At 46.5% G+C, this 22,023-nt stretch overlaps 1 pseudogene; it reads left to right on the forward strand.

Moving 5' to 3' along the window:
- Positions 1-650: 650 nt before the first annotated feature.
- Positions 651-9,576, forward strand: LOC136552418 (DNA repair protein RAD16-like; annotated as a pseudogene).
- Positions 9,577-22,023: the final 12,447 nt, after the last annotated feature.

Below are 22,023 nucleotides of genomic sequence, written 5' to 3' on the forward strand. Positions count from 1 at the left end.
ACAAGTATTTTCCCAAACATTTAGCTGACCAACATCATTTAGATAACAAGCTTTGTACGATGCGAATAGCGTACAACACATGTCTTGATGCAGTATGATAATGCTTAGTCATGCTCCAGTAACCAAATGTGTTTCAAATTCCATGTGCTCTTGTTCACATACAAATAGTAATGTGAGGCGCTCCTGCTAAGCATCATATCTATCTCGTTGCCTTTTAGGTTCCTAATTGAATTGACTGAAGCATATTTTTACTCATAGTAAATTGTTTTGCGCATGCACACATCATATATTTATCTTTTTGTTGACAGACTGAATAGATCTACCATGTTCAAATGTATCACCAGATTCACCCAGCAAGCAGAGTTCAATGTCTTTTAGCAGCGGCCTTTCCAATCGTGGACAAAGATTACTAAAACACATCCCTTTGACATCTCAAGATGAAAGGATCAAACATCCAGAGGCGTAGTTAGCACTTAATTTGCTAACTTCTCAGGGGTCCAGAACACTGCTATCTCTGATTTGTGTTGTCAAATATGTACAAAAATTACGTACTGCCCTAGGTAGAAAAAAGGAAAAAATTTGTGTTCGAGATTATCTATATAAAATGTCTATATTAACCTCTTGCATTTCTAACCGACTGCTGCCGCGCGTGATGGACTAGCAGCATATAAACTGACGAACGTGTATCCCAAGTCCTGAATGGCCGGCTCTAATACCGTATACGCTGCCATAGGCCATTGCCCATCCGCAGACCGCACCTGTCGCCTCCGCCCCACCGGGCCTCCTTCCGCAGCACACTTCCCCGCTGGCCCGGCCGACAACAAACGGAAGCGGGCTCCTTCCCCAGCAAGTTCCCGCCAATTCGCTTCCCCACGGGCCACGGCCGAAAGCCCGAAACCTCCTAATACTACTCTAACAAATCCCCACCCCAAATCACCCTTCCATTCACAGTCGCTAACCACCCCCCACCAGCAGCCTGTTCGGTGAATAGCCGCCGCCTTCGCGCCGCCATGCCGCGCCGAGGTAGGAACCCCTCCTCCGGTGAATCGCCGCCTAACCTGAAATCCCCGTCGCTAACCTAACCTCATCCGCCGGAACCCTAACCCTCGTCTCCTCCTTTGCAGGATCCAGCAGCGGCCGCCGGCGCCGCCGCAACGAGGAGGATGATGACGACCTCCCCTCTGACGACACCTCCGACACCGACTTCGTCGCCGACTCTGGGGACGAGGCGGAGGACGACGACGACGATAGCGACGAGGGGTTCGCGCCCGATGAGGACGCGCCCGCGGTGCCCGAGACGGCCCCGCCGCCGCCGGTGCCCTCGATGGTGCCGCCGGTGCCGATCCGGATTAAGAATCAGGCGCGGACAAGGAGGCGGGGCAAGAAGGCGAGGGACGACGCGCCGCCCCTGCCGTGGGAAGAGTGGGAAGTGACCAACGACAGTTGGCTCGACGAGCTTGAAGCGGCCGACGGGGACGGGGATGGCGAGTCCACGGAAGCCGCTCCGGCGGCCGTGCCGACGGCGGACCGGGCCCCGGAGGTGGTGCTCTCGCTGCTGCGCTTCCAGAAGGAGTGGCTCGCGTGGGCGCGCGCGCAGGAGGCGTCCATCTCGCGGGGCGGCATCCTCGCCGACGAGATGGGGATGGGGAAGACCATCCAGGCTATCTCGCTCGTCCTTACTGCGCGCCGACTCCACCCCCCGGACCACCACTCCGCGTCCTCCTCGTCCAACTCCTCGGTGGGCCGCCCGAAGGTCGGGTGCACGCTGGTTGTCTGCCCGGTGGTGGCCGTCATCCAGTGGACCGAGGAGATGGAGCGCCACACTGCTAGTGGCAGCGTGCGTGTGCTCATCTACCACGGTGCCAAACGTGGTGCTCAGAAGTTCGATTTCAACAGCTATGACTTTGTTATCACCACCTACTCCACCATCGAGGTGGACTACCGGAAGTACATCATGCCACTCAAGATTCGGTGCCAATACTGCAATAAATTGTTTTACCCCAACAAGATGAAGGTGCACTTGAAGTATCACTGTGGGCCTAATGCTATACGCACGGAAGCTCAGGCTAAGCAGCAGAGCAAGAAGTGGGACAGCAGCAAGGGAAAGGTGAGGGGGAAGAGAAGGGTTAATAAGAAGGGTGATGAGGCGAGTATGGATTTTCAAGAATTGGCTGATGAATCGGGCAGCCAGTCGAGGGGCCAATCTGCTCTGCATTCTGTGCGGTGGGAGCGTATTATCCTGGATGAGGTGATTTATGTGCCTTTCATGCTGCATTTTGATGTTTCTAAGTGATAAAATTTATCATTGCAATTAGAAAACTACTCATGAAAGGATCAAATAAAGAAACAGAATTCTGGAACAATTGTTTTCAAGTGTTTCTTTGATTTATTCACTGCAATAAGGGTTGTTGATTTAATATCAGTTACCCATCCAGCTATAGAATTTTAAGCTGGCTTTATACTTCTAGGGAAAACACAATGGTAGTCTCCACGAAAATTTGATATCATAGATCAGGTCAGAAAATGCCATCTCCACTGTATTCACAAGCTATCTTCAACTTATTATTTGTATTATTAGGGGTTTCTGCTGCTTAGGCAATACACTAAGGAGTTATTGTTCAACGCGATCATTGCAAGCATATTGTAGGGCGTGCTTGGATCCCTTTCTAGCATCTTGCCTAGCCTCGCCGGCAAGTTGGAGAAGTAGGCATGTTTAGATTTTATTTGCTTGGGCGAGCCAATCTGGCTCTCCTGCGCTGGCCTTGCCAGGCCAGGCCATGTTCAGCATTTGCATACGAATGTTGCTGGCTTGCTGCACCATGTAGATAGTGCAGATGAAGAAAATTTAGCAGACAGTTATGCAACTGCATTTTGTGTAGTACATCTGGTGTTATTGAATATCCTTGTTATGCCAACATCTGTCAATACTGAGATGTAGACCAGTAGTCTTGTGTCATACGTAACCATGCAAGGGATGTTATCCATAGACTGGTGTCAGGTCTAACCATTCATATTTTTTCAAGCATTATGTTTTCCTTTGGTATGGTTTAGTAGTTTATGGAGATAATTGGTTAATTCTAGTGGAAGTGAATATTTAGAAGCGGAAGGCCATGTACTCATGTTTTTGTTTAATATGGATATGATCTGAGGAACTTTTAACAATTAATAACACAAATAGTTATACGTGGGAAACATACTGTGCTAACTCCAGCAACGCGTAATATAGTGATGTTTTTGGATGTGTGCATCGATATTCTGGACTTAACAATTGGACATCTCAAGATCCTAATGCTTAATGACTTACTCTTTCTTTCTTTCTTTTTTGTGCAGGCTCACTCCATAAAAGATAGACGATGTAATACTGCACGGGCTGTTTTTGAATTGGAGTCAGAATACAAGTGGGCTCTGAGTGTCTACCTTTGCAGAACCGTGTTGGAGAACTTTACTCGCTTGTCTGTAACTGATACCTGAATAAACAAATATAATTCCTTCTAGATTATGAATTCTTAGGCCTTGTTTAGATCACTCCAAAATTCCAAGTTTTTTCACTCTCTCTCCATCACATCAATTTTTGGACGCATGCATGGAGCATTAAATGTAGGTAAAAAAAAATAACTAATTGCACAGTTTAGTTGGAAATCACGAGATGAATCTTTTGAGCTTAGTTGGTCCACGATTGGACAATATTTACCAAATAAGACGAAAGTGCTACTATTCATCGGGTTGAAAAAATCTTCAATCTAAGCAAGGCCTTACATGCTGCTTTCTCAGATTCGGTTCTTGCAAATCTTCCCCTAGGCCATGTTTAGATTGCAAAAAAGTGCAACCCGATGAATAGTAGTACTTTCATCTTATTTGGTAAATATTGTCTAATCGTGGACCAACTAAGCTCAAAAGATTCATTTCGTGATTTCCAACTAAACTGTGCAATTAGTTATTTTTTTTACCTACATTTAATGCTCCATGCAAGCGGCTAAAAATTGATGTGATGGAGAGAGTGAAAAAACTTGGAATTTGGAGGTGATCTAAACAAGGCCCTACTCAAACTATTTCTGCAAGGACTGTAGCTGTGAGATACAGATACCAGGTAGGTGTGCAATGCCTTACTGAAGCTTTTTCTGGTGAAGCTAACACCCATTACCTTTGAAAAAGACAAGTATAGTTTTCAGCTTAAGTAAACATGATTTGGCAGTAATATACAAGTTACAATAATCAAATAGTTTAGGAAGAAAGCACAAAACAAATGTTATTCCCTTGCAATTATGGCCTCGTTCGCTGGTCTAAAACTTGGCTGAAACTGGCTGGTTAATGAATAGTATTTGCTGAGGGGGATCAGCCGGCTGGTCTGGATGGACCAGACCAGCGAACACGCCCTATATCACATAGGCTATGAGCTCGCACCGTTCCATCAGATCTTTATTTGTTCCTTTAGATTGAGGACCTGACCCGCGTTTTGTTCAACCATATTTTTCGATCGAACAAAATGCCTGATGAGTGGAGGAGAAGTATATTGGTACCGATCTACAAGAATAAAGGGGATATTCAAAGTTGTACTAATTACCGGGGAATTAAGTTGATGAGTCATACTATGAAGCTATGGGAGAGAGTTATCGAGCATCGCTTAAGAGCAATAACGCGGGTCTCTATGAACCAATTTGGTTTCATGCCCGGAAGGTCAACCATGGAAGCCATTTTCTTAATAAGACAAGTTATGGAGCGGTATAGGGAGAAGAAGAAGGACCTACACATGGTTTTTATTGACTTGGAGAAGGCTTATGATAAAATACCAAGGAATGTTATGTGGTGGGCTTTGGACAAACATAAAGTCCCAACGAAGTACGTCGGGCTCATTAAGGACATGTACAACAATGTTGTGACTAGAGTTCGAACAAGTGATGGAGACACAGATGACTTCCCGATTAGGATAGGACTACATCAAGGGTTAGCTTTGAGCCCTTATTTGTTTGACTTAGTAATGGATGAGGTCACAAGGGACATACAAGGAGACATCTCTTGGTGTATGCTTTTCGTGGACGATGTAGTGCTAGTTGATGAAAGCCGAACAGGAGTGAATCAGAAACTGAAGTTATGGCGGGAGACTTTGGAGTCCAAAGATTTTAGACTCAGTAGAACTAAAACTGAGTATATGAGATGTGACTTCAGCACTACTATTCGGGAGGAGGAAGATATTAGTTTGGAAGGTCAAGTAGTGCCTAGGAAGGATACCTTTCGATATTTAGGATCAATGCTACAGAGAGACGGGGATATTGATGAAGATGTTAGCCATAGAATCAAAGCAGGGTGGATGAAGTGGCGACAAGCATCTGGTGTCCTATGTGATAAAATGGTACCACAGAAGCTAAAAGGCAAGTTTTATAGGACGACGATTAGACCTGCTATGTTGTATGGTGCAGAATGTTGGCCTACGAAAAGACGATATGTTCAACAGATAAGTGTTGCGGAAATGCGTATGTTGCGTTGGATTTGCGGTCATACAAGAAGGGATCGAGTTCGGAACGATGATATACGTGATAGATTAGGGGTAGCACCAATTGAAGAGAAGCTTGTCCAACACCGGTTGAGATGGTTTGGACATGTCCAACGGAGACCTCCAGAGGCACCGGTGCGTAGTGGAATCCTAGGCCAGGATAGTAACGTGAAGAGAGACAGAGGAAGACCGAAGTTGACTTGGGTAGAGGCGATAAAAGGAGACTTGAAAGGATGGAATATACCCAAAGACTTAGCCTTAGATTGGAGTGCTTGGAAGATAGCTTGATTGCTTCTGCTGGGTTTCAACTCTAGTCTACCCCAACTTGTTTGGGACTTAAAGGCTTTGTTGTTGTTGTTGTTGTAGATTGAGGACCTGACCAGTGTACCTCCATTCTCCTGCAGTATGAAGAAACAATGCGACTGTGGTCACTCATCTGTTAGGCACTTTTGCTGGTGGAATAAGGTGGGGTACAGGGTCTGATTATGTCACTACAGTTTTGCACGCTTTTTATTTGTCGTGACAGTATGCTGACAGAAAGCCATTATTTGATAGTACATATCAACGCCAATACAGTACGGGTCAACAACTCTTGAAGGCAAAAGAGCCATGACTCTTCTGAAGGAAAAAGTTCTGAAAGGCATAGTGTTAAGGCGCACAAAAAAAGGCCGAGCGGCAGATCTTGCTCTTCCACCAAAGATTGTGAGTGTGCAATTACTCACGTCTTCATGTGTGTAACATGAAGGGTGCAAACACAGTATTGCAATACCTTTTTTTCCCCTCATTTGCATACATTTTCAAGCAGTTAATTTTTACATGATAGGTGACACTGAGGCGGGACTGTTTTGATAAAAATGAAATGGAATTCTATGAAGCTTTGTAAAGTGTCACACAATTTGATGCGTAAGTTCTCTTTTCCTACTTTTGCATATGGAGTTACAGACTAGTCAGCAGATTTCTGTGGTGTAGTGACGATGCTCCTCCAAAAATTAGATATTCAATTTGATCTGAGCAATGAACCAACTTTTCTAGCTACTATGTTCCGGCAGTTGGTATCAGTGTTCCATCGTTGCAAACAACTAATGTCCCAGTGACCTCTTCCCACATTTTCATAACCCATGGCAACATCATCATTCACCAGAATTGTGTTTATGTCCTAGCAGAAGCAAGTACTATAGAAAATTCTTGTTAATTTATGTTTTTTCCATTTGAAGTGGAGCATTTTTTTTTTGTGTGTCTTCAGCAGATGGCATTTGTTAAGCTGTTCTTTTCCTCCACTTGCTTTTCCGTGCAGTACTCAGAGATTTTTACCTTTGCGCCTTTTTATCTTCAGATATGTAGATGCTGGAACACTGATGAATAACTATGCTCATATCTTCGATCTTCTCACAAGGTTGAGACAGGTGAGCTATATAACATCTTTTTATGGATGCACAAATCTCCGTAGGCACAGAATGCCCTATGTCCATCTGCCACGTTAATGTAGAGGGGGGGACAGGGGTATCCATTTGTTCATACTCATATAGAATACACCTGCAACTAATTTTGTTTGGGAATGTAATAGTTTGCTTGTCCTGACAAAACTGTAGGCTGTTGATCATCCTTATCTTGTAGCATATTCTAAGACAGCAGAACATCCTGAAGGAATGAAGAATGAAGGAAATGACACCATGGAAAGCCAATGTGGTATAGTTTGGCTGAAGATGTTGTGGTTAGTAATTTGCGCCTCCAAAAATAATTGAGAATAATTAGTAAAGCCTTCATGATGTTTATTCTTGTTTTCCACTGATCACAAGGTGGCTCAATCTTTCGCTGATTGATTCTATTTTATTTTTGGCCAAGGTTACCTCTTGTGATCATGCATTCTGCAAGACTTGTTTGATAGACTACTCTGCAGCTTTGGGGAATGTTTCATGTCCGTCCTGTTCAATACCTCTCACCGTGGACTTAACAGCACAAAATTCAGCTGGAAAAGTAACTCAAAGTGTCAAGGGTCGCAAATGCTCAGGAATATTGAGCAGACTACCAAGCCTTGTAGATTTTAAGACTAGTACAAAAATTGATGCCTTGGTAAGCCAGACTGTTGCTATAGTATCTTATTGTACTTCTTTGTGCCTAATTGTATTATGGTGCCATGTTTTTATGCACAGATTCAATGAACAAAACCAAATACAGTTATATTTAGGCATAGTGAAAGCTGGAGCTATTTGAATATTTGTCTACATGTTCTATATGGAACCCAGCAAACCTAATGAAGATTGCACAAGCACAAGTATATCAATGAAGGGACTAGTCCCACAACATGTATCAGTTGTATATTTATGTTTCTTGGGAGTTTAGTCTATACAGCACATTATGGCTACATATACAACCTCAAACTCACTTCGGACCTGGAAGCCTATATGTTACATTTTGTCCTAATGCCATGGAACTTTTGAGACTTAGTCTCCCTTGGATCTACTAGCAGTAAACCACAAGGTGCCTATTTGTTGCCTCATGGCTCACCACACCAGTAAAATGCAGCTGTTCTGTAGTGCATCAACTTATGAGTATTACACCAATAGTGGCTGTGATCGGTTTACTTATCCCTGATCCTTTCTCCTTATTTTGCAGAGAGAGGAGATAAGAAACATGACTGATCACGATGGTTCTGCCAAAGGGATTGTCTTCAGCCAGTTTACATCATTCTTGGATTTGATTCAGTTTTCACTAGAGAAGGTAAGCATTAATAGTTTCTTTTTCTCAATGCGTCCTTGTCTGTTGAGAGTTCAACTAATTTACGATGATTTGGCAGTCTGGCATCAAGTGTGTCCAGCTGAATGGAGCCATGAACATTACTGAAAAAGGGAGAGCCATAGACACCTTCACCCATGATCCAGACTGCAGGATCTTCCTGATGAGCCTGAAAGCTGGCGGAGTCGCTCTGAATCTTACTGTAGCATCTCGTGTGAGCTTAGCCAATCTTCTTTCTTTGCCAACTTACTTTTACACAGCAATAATTTCTTAAACTTGCAGTACACTCTACAGGGGAAACAGAGTTTATATTTCTGATAGTGGATTTATGCCTTGCTGGATTATAGGTGTTCCTGATGGACCCTTGGTGGAATCCAGCAGTCGAGAGTCAAGCGCAGGATCGTATCCACCGAATCGGACAGTTCAAGCCAATCAAGTTGAGTAGAGCTCACAATTCTGATTAGTGGAATCATTGGACATGTTTTCACTGGTGCAACACCCTTTCTAACTACCTTCCTGTTGTGGTTGGGCAGGAGCACTAGGTTTGTGATAAAGGACACGGTTGAAGAGCGCATACTGCAACTGCAAGAGAAGAAGCATCTGGTGTTTGAAGGGTAACAGCTGGACCTCTAATCCAGTAACGCGTACTACTAATATTTGAGTGTTACTATAAGCCGTACTTTTTCAACCAACAAACAGTATTTTTCTCTCACAATAAATCAATCAACAATACTTTCAGTCATGGCTTATCAGCCAAGCGAACAGGGCAAATTATCCTGTGAATGCTGATGCTGCCATGTCCTCTCTCTCTCTCTCTCTGCTGCAGCACCGTGGGCGACTCGCCGGATGCCATGTCGAAGCTTAGGCTGTGTTTAGTTCCAGGAAGTTGGAAGTTGGGGCTACTGTAGCACGTTCGTTTTTATTTGGCAAATAGTGTTTAAACATGGATTAATTAGGTTCAAAACGTTCGTCTCGTAATTTTCCACCAAACTGTGCAATTAGTTTTTTTCGTCTACATTTAATGCTCCATGCATGAGCCGCAAACATTCGATGTGACAGATACTGTAGCACTTTTTAGAATATTGAGGTGGAACTAAACAAGGGCTTACAGAGGAGGACCTCAAGTTTCTTTTCCAGATCTAAATGCTGACAGATATGAACATGAGTAGGGGAGCGCCGACTTTTGGAAGTTGGAACCCTGACGCCGCCATCAATCGCCAGGACGGGGTCGGCGGTGAGTAGATCGACTGTTGCCGTGCCTTTTGGATTTGATACTTTGCAGTGTAACAATGATAGCGAGTAGCCGACTAGCGAGGCTTCTGTTGGAGTAGACGAGTAGTCCATTTTACCCGTTTGGGAATGAGCATGGTGTTATTGGCCTGTGTCTCTCTCTGCAGACTGCAGTGTGGTGTGGGCGTGCTGGTGCCGCATGAGGTGCGGTGGCCGGTGGGGTGGGTGGCGTACTGGACTACTGGTGTTTCGCTCAGCAGTGAGCACCTGGCTACCTGATGCTCGACGTGTTCAGTTGTTGCAGGCGGGCCCCCGCCCCCGTATCTCATCGGCCGGCAGGTGGGTAGGGGAATTGTAGCAGTGTGGGAAGCGGCAGTGGCTGGACCATCATCCCCGTCTGAACGCCTTTGCACTTTGCAGGGCGGGTAACGACGATCACCGAATCGTTCGCTCTCACTTCTGGTGAGACTGCGAGAGCTGCCGATGCACTCTAAAAAGTAGTCTGGCGGTTGCGTCCGGTAGGCCGAACTGACGTCACCGGTACAGGAGACTGGCCAAAACAAGTGAGGCAGCAGCAGCAATAACAGGTGGTGTCGTGGTGACGCGGACGAATGAACTCACCGCAGCCCATGAGTAGTCGGGGGTTGATTGCCTGACCTTGGCAGCTTGTCCAAACGCTGCAGCTGTGCAGTGCTTCCTGCGACTGGTACCGTCAGACAACGTCGTCGCTTGTTGGATCGTACTTGTACTGGTACATCCTGCGAGTACTAGGGCATACTAGCGGTTTGCAGCTCGCAGGCAGCAGCGACAAGCCTCGCCACCGGCGTACATACCCCTCTTCGGCTTGACTCTTCAGTGTCGCCTTGACTCTTGAGCAGCCAATAGTACTTTTAGTCATGTTTTATCAGCCAAACAAGCCTAAACGAACAGGGCGTTGGTAACGGTAGAAAGAAAGCATCCCCGAGTGGTCCAACAACTTGTCTAGGGAGCCATTTCAATTCCGACGCTACCTAGGGCCGATGTCGCGTACGGAAACAGTCCAAACCTTTTTCATCTGATGACACGCACCCTGTTCACCGATGCTGAAATTTGGTTTATGATGATGCTTATGTTGAAATATGGTGAGAGAAAAATATTATTCCATGACTGAAAAGTAGTTCTGAATAAGTTCAAACGAACGGGGCCTGTCAGATTAAACTTGTACCACGGGCGGGCCCACCAGAGCGTTCAAGCTCAATTATCGGCGAGTCTCTGTGGCACCAAGGCCAAGCCAGTGCAGTGAAGCAGAGTCTGGTACAGTAGCTTGCTTGGATATTTTGGAATTATTAAAGGATCCGGCGTAATTAACCGCCGCTTGCGTGAGGCTGAAGGGATCCCAGTCATCCAGAGCAGCGGCGGCCGCACAGGCGAAGCGGCCAAGCGGGCCACGCCAAGACGCCCTGTGCCGCGAGATGCATGTGTAGTGTTTCAGTAGCAAAATTGTTAGTTCACATATAGTAGCCGGATGGCTGCTTGCGGCAGCCCATTATCAGTTCACAGTAACTTGCTTTGCTCAACTAAAATAGATACTGTTTTGGTTTTAATTTGAATTATTAGCAGCATGCTGATGTTTTGATTTTCAGTGGACAATAGTGCTCCTCTGATCCATATGTGTAGCCTTTATGTATGTTGCTGCAGTAGCACAATTGAATTCTGGTGTCCACTGCTTTTTTTTGTCCTCACTGGTTCCCATGAGGATAATATAATGATTGGACCTTTTATTTTTCTCCCGAAAAACACAAACTATTAGGCTAATAAAGTTTTCCATATTGAGCTATTCAGGAGACAATGATTTTGATTTTAAATGTATGTGCATCATGAAATAGCTGTAAAACCAATCCTACAACTAACTATAGGATGAAATACCATACATCCTAGCTCTTATGCCCTTACCTGGTTGCCCCCTGCTGCTGCATATTGAACCATACAGTGAGAAATTTTACTACTTAGTGATTCCAATAGATGTGAAACATGCCCTATTTTCTGTTCAATGGTTTATTTCCTGTGTTTTCTGAAGTGGATTGTTTTCAAATTGTTGCTTAGCTACATGAATTAAAGGCCTTTTGGTGCATCTGCGGGATGCTGGAACAGCCACAGACACGAGCAGGGTTCTCAGCTACAGACTTTGTAGTATTCTAATTGTCGATCTTTTACGAAGCCTTTGTAATGTTAATGTTTCACATTATATTTTAATTGTTTAACTTTAATGAAGATTTATGTACCAATGATGTTCCAAACATTACGCTCGCAATTTTTTAGGTAAAAGTGCAACACTTTATACATATGTTATTGTGCCATTGTTTTTTTTTACGTTGCAACGTACGAGCATTTACCTGGCATCTTTTTAACGAAGACAGGATTTTTAGAGGCCCCGAGACTTTCCAATAACTGAGAATGGTCTCGGCCATTTACCAACCCATACACTTATGCGGTATAAACCTAGAGATACTTGCACTCGCGCGCAGGGGCGCGTCCTTTGTACTAGTATCCATGCATGATGCAGGTAGGTGGTGGGAGCGCACTTGGAGTTGGAGGGACGATGGATGGATGGATGGATGGTGGTACGTTGCGATCTGCTGCTGACAAGACAGTGAAGCGATCACGATTATTCACGCACGGTACACAAAGCCTTGTTTAGTTCCACCCCAAAATCTAAAAAGTTGTTACAGTATCTGTCACATCGAATGTTTGCGGCCCGTGCATGGAGCATTAAATGTAGACGAAAAGAAAAATTAATTGCACAGTTTGGTGGGAAATTACGAGACGAACGTTTTAAGTCTAATTAGTTAATGTTTAGACACTATTTATCAAATAAAAACGAAAGTGCTATAATAACCCAAAATCCAAATTTCGCGAACTAAACAAGGCCAAATGAAGCCATCGGGCCGCCAGAAACTCTCGCTGTGTGACTGTGTCGTCACAGTATCTAGTAGTAGTAATCTCCCATCGTCGGCGATTTAAAGCGGCAGAAGTGGGCGGCCGTCCTTTCCTGCCAAGTCTCGCTCTTGCATCGGTCCGGCCAGCTCCAGCGCGATTGTTCGCTTCTGTGTTCTGGTGGTTCTGCTTCAGTGCTTCTGTTCCGGCCGGCCGCATGCAGGTGCGTCTGCGTCTCGTCAGTCGCCTCGCCACGCCGGCGCTTTCCCGAGAACGACCCTGACAGGTCTCCTCACCTTCTCTTTTATCTACCTTCCGGATTCGGAAAGAAAAGGATCTGATCGAAGCAAAAACAACAACAGCCTACCAGCCCAGTCAACCACCCACGGTCCCACACCAAGGATCTGCTTGATCATGCTAGTGGCATTGCACGATACTACGTGTGTCTATATATATATATATATATATATATATATATATATATATATATATATATATATATATATATATATATATATATAACTACTATCCTGTAGCTGGCTACAGAATAACTTATTCTGTAGCCACTTTGAGTTATGATAATTACTATGTTAATTTACGAGATTATAGTAACTCCTTACTAAGTGGTTTAATATAACGTTATGGTAAATATCCCCATGTGTTATAGTAACCCAACTATCGTAAATATGTATTGACATTATGGTAAATTAGTATATAAAATTATAGTAAATAGAGGTGGCTACAGAATAACTTATTTTGTAGCCGGCTACTGAATAGCCTCTCCCTATATATAGAACTACTATCTACTATCCTGTAGCTGGCTACAAAATAACTTATTCTGTAGCCACTTTGAGTTACGATAATTACTATGTTAATTTACTAAGTGGTTTACTATAACGTTATGGTAAATATCCCCATGTGTTATAGTAACCCAACTATCGTAAATATGTATTGACATTATCGTAAATTAGTATATAAAATTATCGTAAATGGAGGTGGCTACAGAATAACTTATTTTGTAGCCAGCTGCAGAATAGCCTTACCCTATATATATATACACTATCCTGTAGCTGGCTACAGAATAACTTATTCTGTAGCCACTTTGAGTTACGATAATTACTATGTTATTTTACGAGATTATAGTAACTCCTTACTAAGTGGTTTAATATAACGTTATGGTAAATATCCCCATGTGTTATAGTAACCCAACTATCGTAAATATGTATTTATATTATGGTAAATTAGTATATAAAATTATAGTAAATGGAGGTGGCTACAGAATAACTTATTTTGTAGCCGGCTACTGAATAGCCTCTCCCTATATATATATATATATATATATATATATATATATATATATATATATATATATATATATATATATATATATATATATATATATATATATATACCAGAAAAATACTAAGTACTATTGAATCGTATTCAGTATCAGTCAGTACTACACATATGACCACAAAATACTGAAACGCGAGTACTGAACGATACTGAATTCTGTTCAGTATAGAATTCTGTATCGTTCAGTACTCGCGTTTCAGTATTGTTCAGTATTTCGTGGTCATGTGCGTAGTACTGACTGATACTGAAATATATATATCCATCATTTTATTTTAATCAATCGATTCATTTATTTTCACAATCTTCCCCCCAAGCGGTACCAGCAACTTGTGGAGATCCAACCCCTGCGGAAGGTGCAGTTCTATAGCTAATTGTTGTGTTAGCTGAACAAACATAAATTAAGCTTGCAAATGAAAAACGGTTTAAGTAAATTAAGAGGACTTGGGTATAAGAAGACTTCTAAGAAAATTACCTCATTATATTGTATGTTTTATCTACTCCCTCCATTCAAAATTTTAAGCCGTTCTGTCTTTTTCTAGATACATAGCTTTTGCTACATGTCTAGATATACATTATATCTAGAAAAACTAGAACGGTTTATAATTTATGCAAGCATTCCATATCTTATGGATGAAATTTTCCTTCCATAGAGAAATGGATGCCAACTTTGACTTCCCACCGTCTAAAAGATATCTGCAGAAAATTAGTGTATAACCCTACATTACAAGTTAGGAAACATCGGTATATAGTATGGCAAATTGTTGCATGCATATAGAAGTACTTGTAGGAGTTTGCCGGAGTTCCTTTGTGGGTTTAGTGTTTTGAGTCGGAGAGCACAAATCCGTAGCAACCCTCTTAATTTCCTTTTGGAACATCTCATAAATCCCCGTCACATTTCTTTGAACTCATTTAATCCGAAATCATTAAAATCACACCTCTCTGATTATTTTGAACTCTCCTTGAAATTCATTGTGTTGTACTTCAACTTCTCTTTATATTCCACGTAATCTCTCTTTAAAATTCATTTCAAATTCCTTGAATCAATAAAAGGAAAAAATCCTTTTTCCTTTTTATTCCTCCAAGCCCACCGTCCCTTTTCCCCTGGCCCAACCGGCGCCAGCAGGCCCAGCTAGCCTCTCCTACGTAGCCGGCCCGCGTCGCCCCCGAACCAACTCGCCTTGGCCCAACCAGGCCTGCAAGCCACGAGGCCCATCTTGGCCAGCATCCGCATGCCCCACCAACCCTAGGGCAGAGCAGCCGCTCCCAGTCGCCGCTGCCGACGCTCGCTCTGACCCGTGCGCACGCGCCCTGCACGCGCACTGCACGCAAGCTCACGACCCCACGCGCCTTGGCTTCCGCGCCGCTTGATGCGCGCCGCGTGTCTCTGACCGTGCACGGACGTCGAGGATGGACGGAGCCCCTGGAAGCCCTACCGCCGCGAGTATAAGAAGCCCCAGCAGCCGGCACCCTCTCCCTTCCCCAGCCGCCACAAGCCTCTCCATGTTCAGCAACCCCACCGCTGGCACCTCGTGGTGCCGTTCCACCCACCACAGCCGGCCTCGCCACCACCTCGGTCTCGCCAAGCCGACAACGGCGCACGCGCTCACCTTCCTCCACCTCGAGCCCACACTGCCACCGGTGCCTCACCACGGCGACGTCGTCCACGTCCTCGCCGAACGCCAAGCTGGAGTCCGCAGCGCCTCGCCACGCCAGAGCCGTTGCCGAAGCCGCGACGCCGTGCTCCCCGGCCGCTCAACGAGCGCCGTCTTGGACCTGAGGCCGAGCCCGAGGCGCCATCCCTCGTCTCCTCACCGGCAACCACGACCACCTCGCCCCGAGCCCGGTAGGAGCCGCGTCTTCGTCGCTGGAGCCGCGTCTTCGCCACCGGAGCAAGAAGGAGATCGCCGTGGAAGCTGCTGTCGCCGGATTGTGCCCTCACGCCGTACGACTACGACGACGCAGCGGCTCTGCACGGCACCGCAGCAACCCGTCGCAGCCTCAACCCGCCACCGCGCCGCTACCTGACCACCACGAGCCCAGCGGTAAGCACAGGTTCCCCAAACCCTGCCCTTGTCTGATGTCTTGACGCTTGCCTGACCGGCCTTCGAGCCGCTGACCATGCCTACCCGTGCACCGCCGGAGCACCGCCTCATCCACGGCCGCGACCACGCCAAGCCCCGACCCTGTCCTGGCCTTCGATGCTGGCTTGACCCTAGAACTACCCCGCTCCAGGACACACATGCGCACTCACGTACATGGCCACGACCTTGCCTTGCCAGGCCGATGGCGCCCGGGAACGCAGCCGGCCACCTGGAGCCCCAGCGTCGCCTTCCAGCCCTGCGTCGAGACCAAGCCACCGTCGTGCCGCGGACCTTTTTCCCCCGTCTCTGGCCACCCTGTGACACGGGATCTGGCCATCGAGATCCGCCTTGATTCCGTGCACCGAGCCCTTCCTGCACGCAGTGCTGCACGACCAAGGTACGACCATGCACCGGTGAGCTCATCCTGGGCCAAGCTCCACCCTCTTGGCCCCTCGATGGCATGTCAGCATGCCTGGCTGACTTGCCGCACAGACCTTGCCGCCCATGGCCATCACACTGCCAGGAGCACCGCGCACCACTTGCCCATGTCACTAGCACACCGCGCTGACACCCACACTAGCCACTGCCATCGCTTGACAAGACCCTGCCTTGCTGAGCGGCTTGCGGGAAAGCACCAAGGCCAGCCGGCCCAATGCCCCGCACCAGCACCCTTTCTTCTCTCTTGGGCCGACTACAGCAGCTACAACATCGGCCCAGTGGCCCTGTGCTGGCCCTCTCTCTCTTCCTTGCAGTTTGGGCCAACAAATAGGCCGGCCTACCTTTCCTCTTCGTGTAAGCCAAGCCCGACAGCAGCCCAGTGGTGGCCCAGTAGAAACCTTGGCCTCCCTCTTCTTTTTTAGGTATGGATTTAATCTCCGAAATTCATAGAAAATTCTTACGTTGTCAAAAAATTATGAAACCAGTTTCATAATTTTTCTAAAATCAAGCACTACGATGTGGACCAACTCTTAAGTACTTTCCAACCACTTCGGTGATCTCACCAACCACATTGGTGATCTCTCCGACCACTTCGGCAATCTCACCGACCACGTGGATGACCTCTTCGACCACCTCGGCAACCTTTCCGACCACTTCGGCGATCTCACCGACCACGTTGGTGATTTCTCCGACCACTTCGGCAATCTCACCGACCACATGGATGACCTCTCCGACCACCTCGGCAACCTTTCTGACCACTTTAGCGATCTCACCGACCATGTTGGTGATCTCTCCGACCACCTCGGCAATCTTTCCGACCACCTTGGTAACCTTTCCGACCACCTCGGTGACCACTCCGACCTGCCTCTCCTAGACCAGCAGGAAGACCCCATCGTCTTGCCGGATGCTTTCTTCACTAACCCTTGCGGTGTTTGACAATAGCTAGCACATCTTAGCCAGACGCTGCCATGCCTGGCCAGCCATAGCCAGCCTTTGGCCAACCATAGCCACTTGTAGCCAGCCGCAGCCAGCCATAGAAAGCTACAGCAAGCCACAGCTAGCCACAGCAGGCCATAGCTGGCCTTAGCTGGCCAGAGGAGGCCACAACCCTCCGGGACAAGTTACAACAACCCTTAGGCCGCCACATCTTTGCCGCGAAGGCGAATCCTAGTCGAACGACACCCCCGTCACCGACGAAAGCCCCTTCCTACTCCCATACTCGTTCGTACACTATACAATACGTGATCTTGATCTATCTATATCTGTCTGCACCGTGCCCTTGTACAGGTCTACCCATCCCCCTCGCTATGGAATGTGCTACTCTGCAGTCGTGTCGAGTTGTTGTGTCTTCGGTCGTGTTTGGTTCTTATCACTGATTGCTGGTGTTGTTGCCTGTGTGCCGAGCCTTCAAGCCGGCTGAGGGATCATACCTCGTTTGGACGTTATGATCGCGGGCTTCGTCTCGCCATGACCGTGATGCCGAGTGTAACTCGACCCGTCGCTTTTTAGTTGGCTTCATAGTACCACAAGTGTTAGCTCCTGCCTTCGGCCCTAGAACATGGTCATGATGGATTCGATGTCGACACTAACATCGATGCGGATATCACCCGCACGCCTTGAGCCCTCCATGACCAAGTCCTATGGGAGATAACCTGGAGATAACAATCGTGGAACGATGGGTGCCAACTCGTTGGTATAGCTTGTGGCCACGAGTTCGACTCGCCATGACCATGGAGCTATGCCACTCTTTTACTTTTACTTGCCTCTTCATGCTCAAACCCCCGTATGCTTGTACTTTGTATGACCATCGCATGTCCTTGATTCCTACGATGACAACTGCACCGCTATGAATTAGAGAGATGTCTTAGTGCCAGTGCACCTAAGTCGGGTACCCTACGAGTGGTTTGCGCACTTGGTGTTTGTCGCTTCCTTCCGATGCCCCGTCTTTGTTGTAGCGTGTGCGTTAGAAGAAGTGTACCTTGCTCTTGGTTGTTTCTGCTCTTGTTGCCCCGATAGCCCGCTCTGTTCGATCCCGTCTTGCCGTGATGATTGGATCAAAGACTAGACTATTCCCTTTTGTTAGCAAAGCTATGGTCTATGTCGTACCTCGAACCCATGTGTGTTGACCCAATCGACCGTCTAAAAAAACATCTTCCCCGAAGATGTGTCTGGGAACATAACATGGACGTGCCTAGCTAACCCCGCTGCATTTGCCGTGTTGAACGACTGTCTTCTCGGCTCCCGACGTTATTGTGTCGTGTGGATCGAGGGAAACCGTTGATGTCTAATCTCTTTGCGCTACCGCTTTCTACCATAGCGGGCGAGCCAAAGAACGTTGGAGCCAAGTTACAATAGTGTTATTCATCCTTGTCTCCTTCTTGTATCCAATAGTGACTTGCGGGATAAGACTATAAGAGCCGAATCCTGTCATTCTTCTTTCTTGGGGCTCGACTTCCAATCCCCATCAATTCAATGACACCAGATCAAAAGATTGTAAGCCGTGGTGTTTGCTCTGGATAAGCTCTGGCTTAAATCATTTATCGTAAAGCCATACCGGCTTGGCCATGACTTAAGCTTGTGCTTAGCAAACCACCACTTGTGATTCTTGGCCCGAGGAAATCGGACAACTGTCGAGAGGGCCAAGCCATGTATCTTTTATTGTCTTGTTGGTATTATTGGATCTTCCTGTGTCTTGTCGTCTTTTTGGGTGTTGGGTGTTCTCTTGCCTTGCGTGTCGCTTCGCGGAGTAGCTGACGATCGGATCAAGAGAACATGGGCGACAACAAGGATTGCGAAATGGAGTCAGCTCCGGAGGAGGTGACCCCGCTGATTAAACACCAACGGATGGAGAAATGTACCACTACTACATCTACGTCGCAGGTGTCATGGCATCACCCTCTTTTAGAGAATCCTATTAGACATTGCATAATATCTAGAACTGCTAGCGCTTTATAATTATTCCTTTGCTAGAACTTTAATGCATGCTACTACTTGAGCCATTATTACCCTGATGCAACCCACTCTACCACGTCATCCTGCTTTGCGCATTCACTCGCTTATATATGCTTACTTGCCTGCTTGCTTGCATATTACACCAATATACTTATTATTAACTCCACTTCGCATTATATCGAGGATGTGATGCTGGTGGTGCACCCCCTGGGAATGGTTTGGCTATGGGTGCCGGACTTGGTGGTGTGAGAGCGTGTTGCGTGTGTCTTGGGTGCGTGGAGAGTGAGGGTTGTGTCGACCGAGCTGGAATAACGATGAGCCTAGGGCGAGTCTTGCCTTGTGGTGCTACCTGGGCACTTGGATATGGAATACCTATGGCGGGTAAAATGGTATTTGGAGGTGGCCTTGGGTGTGAACCTTGGAGAGGTGGAGCCTGGGGTAGAGGTGCTGTGGTGGCATGTAAAATGGAAACCCTGATGAAGACATTCTGGCTTGGTCAATCCCTAAGGACTTACTAGTACTCAGACTCACCGGGAATCATTTACATCCCACTCACCCTATATGGTGTGGGATGGTTGGACTACTTGGTAGAACAATGCCACTACTGCTAGGTGAACATGTGTAAGGAGGTACAGGGTGCGCGGTTGCCCCCACACCCTTTCGAGACTTTAGGAGGCCTTGTGGACCTGGCTCTTGACATCCGGAGGGCCCCAACTCTGTCTATGACTTACAGTATTAGCCATCCCAGACTAGACTTTAGCAAGCGGCCAGAATCTGCCGAGACGGGGCACCGTCGAGGATGGCTATCTTGTGGGTATGTAAAACCTCTGCAGAGTATTTGGTTGATCTATCGATACATATGCCGACTTGTCGGCTATGGACCTTTCCTGGGTTTCGCTTAAACAAGATAGGAGATGAGTCCTTCTTTCCTCCCTCCAGTGTTTGGGGTATTTTCTGGCCGTGAGCCAGGGGCTGCGGGCCGTTGAGACAAGTGCCGAGAGGGAGTCGACCTATCGACCTGAGTGTGTGAGATGAGATGTGGTGATGGTGGTGTGGTTATGGTTGGGATGGGATGGTGGATGGATATGGATGGATGTGGATGTGTGTGGCTGGGAATGTGTTAAAAACTGGATATTGTTATTACATTACTACTATTACTTACTTCTCATGCGCTAAGGATGCAAACCACAACCAAATGTTAGGATCACCAGATCCTCTTATTTTATCTTTTCCACTAAAGCTCATCGGTGCTGACCATGGCCTGCACACCTCTAGCGGTGTGCAGATTTTCCTGCTTCTCAGAGATGCTGACTTTAGAAGGATTAGAAGGTCTCGTGCCTATGCTCAAGTTTGGTTCAGAGATGGAATCTACGCTGCACTATGCCAACTCTGATGATGACCCGTGAAGGAGGAGCCTTCACTCAATAGTCTTCCACTAGATTAACTTTGTAATAGGTGTGTTCCCCAGTGATGTAATATCTCGTATCCTTGTAATCTTACGATGTATGACTGTGATATCGACTGATATATGATAATATGATAGAATCAACTATTGGTTTCATCATATTATGATTCATTCTGTGGATTTTCCCTTCGCGGAAAATTGAGGATGTTTCAGTGGTGAACCAGCCGGAGGAAGGGTTTGCCGGTGTACACACACGGCGGAGGAGCTCGGCGGCACCGGCTCGAGCAGAACACGGGAGGAAGAAGATAGGTTTGGGAATTAGTTTTGTCTCTATTGCTGTCCACCCATCCTCCCACACAGCAAGTATAAGGTTTACAAGTTCATGGGCCAAGCCCCAAAACAACCATGTGGCCTAGTTGCCGGCTTACTGGCCAGAACACTGAAAGTAGAATGTAAACGATAGATATATAAGAGGCCCAACAGTACGGTATGTGACATCTTCCCCTCCTTAAGCACCAGCGTGTCCTCACGCTTTTGACGATGCTGAAGAAGACAGTGCCTGTGGTAGTGACGAAGAAGGTTCCCAGGTGGCCCAGTGCTTCGCGCAAGATTGTCGCTGCACCAGGGCCATCTTCACCGCATGGCGCCCCACCAGCTGTAGTCGAGTGGCCAATACCTATGCTGGAGGCAAGCTGTGAAATAAGGTGAGCAGGTTAAGTTCATTATCATCAGACAAGGAAACCTGAGGGGGCAGAGCCTTCTTGAGTTGGGAGACATGTATGACTGGATGTATCTGACTGGAAGCTGGAAGTTGGAGCTTATAAGCCACTGGACCTATCTTCTGTAGTATGAGATAAGGTCTGAAATACTTGAAGCTTAGTTTCTGATTAGGTCACCATTGAACAGACTGTTGGACATAGGGTTGGAGTTTGACGTAGACCCAGTCACCCACTTGAAAGGTCCGCTCCCGCCTGTTCTTGTCGGCCTGGTTTTTCATCTGGTTCTAGGCTCTTTGCAAGTTCTGCTTGATGTGTTCCAGCATAGTCTCTCTTGCAACCACTGATTCAAGTCAGAAATTGTGCAAGCATCATCTACTGTAATTCCAAAATGCCTTGGTTTGTGGCCATAGAGAGCTTGGAATGGAGTGAGACCATGAGCGGAGTGATATGTGGAGTTATACCAAAACTCAGCTAGGGGTATCCACTGTGCCCATTTGGTTGGACAAGATTGAACCATGCATCTTAAATATGTTTCTAAGCATTGGTTGAGTCTTTCGGTTTGGCCATCTGTTTGGGGGTGATAGGAGGAACTCATGTTCAAGGTGGTTTCAGTGAGTTTGAATAATTCTTGCCAAAATGCACTAGTGAAGACTCTATCCCGGTCAGAGATAATAACAGATGGCATACCATGTAGTTTGTAAATATTGG

The sequence above is a fragment of the Miscanthus floridulus genome, chromosome 4 (assembly GCF_019320115.1).
Source record: "Miscanthus floridulus cultivar M001 chromosome 4, ASM1932011v1, whole genome shotgun sequence".
Lineage (NCBI taxonomy): Eukaryota > Viridiplantae > Streptophyta > Magnoliopsida > Poales > Poaceae > Miscanthus > Miscanthus floridulus.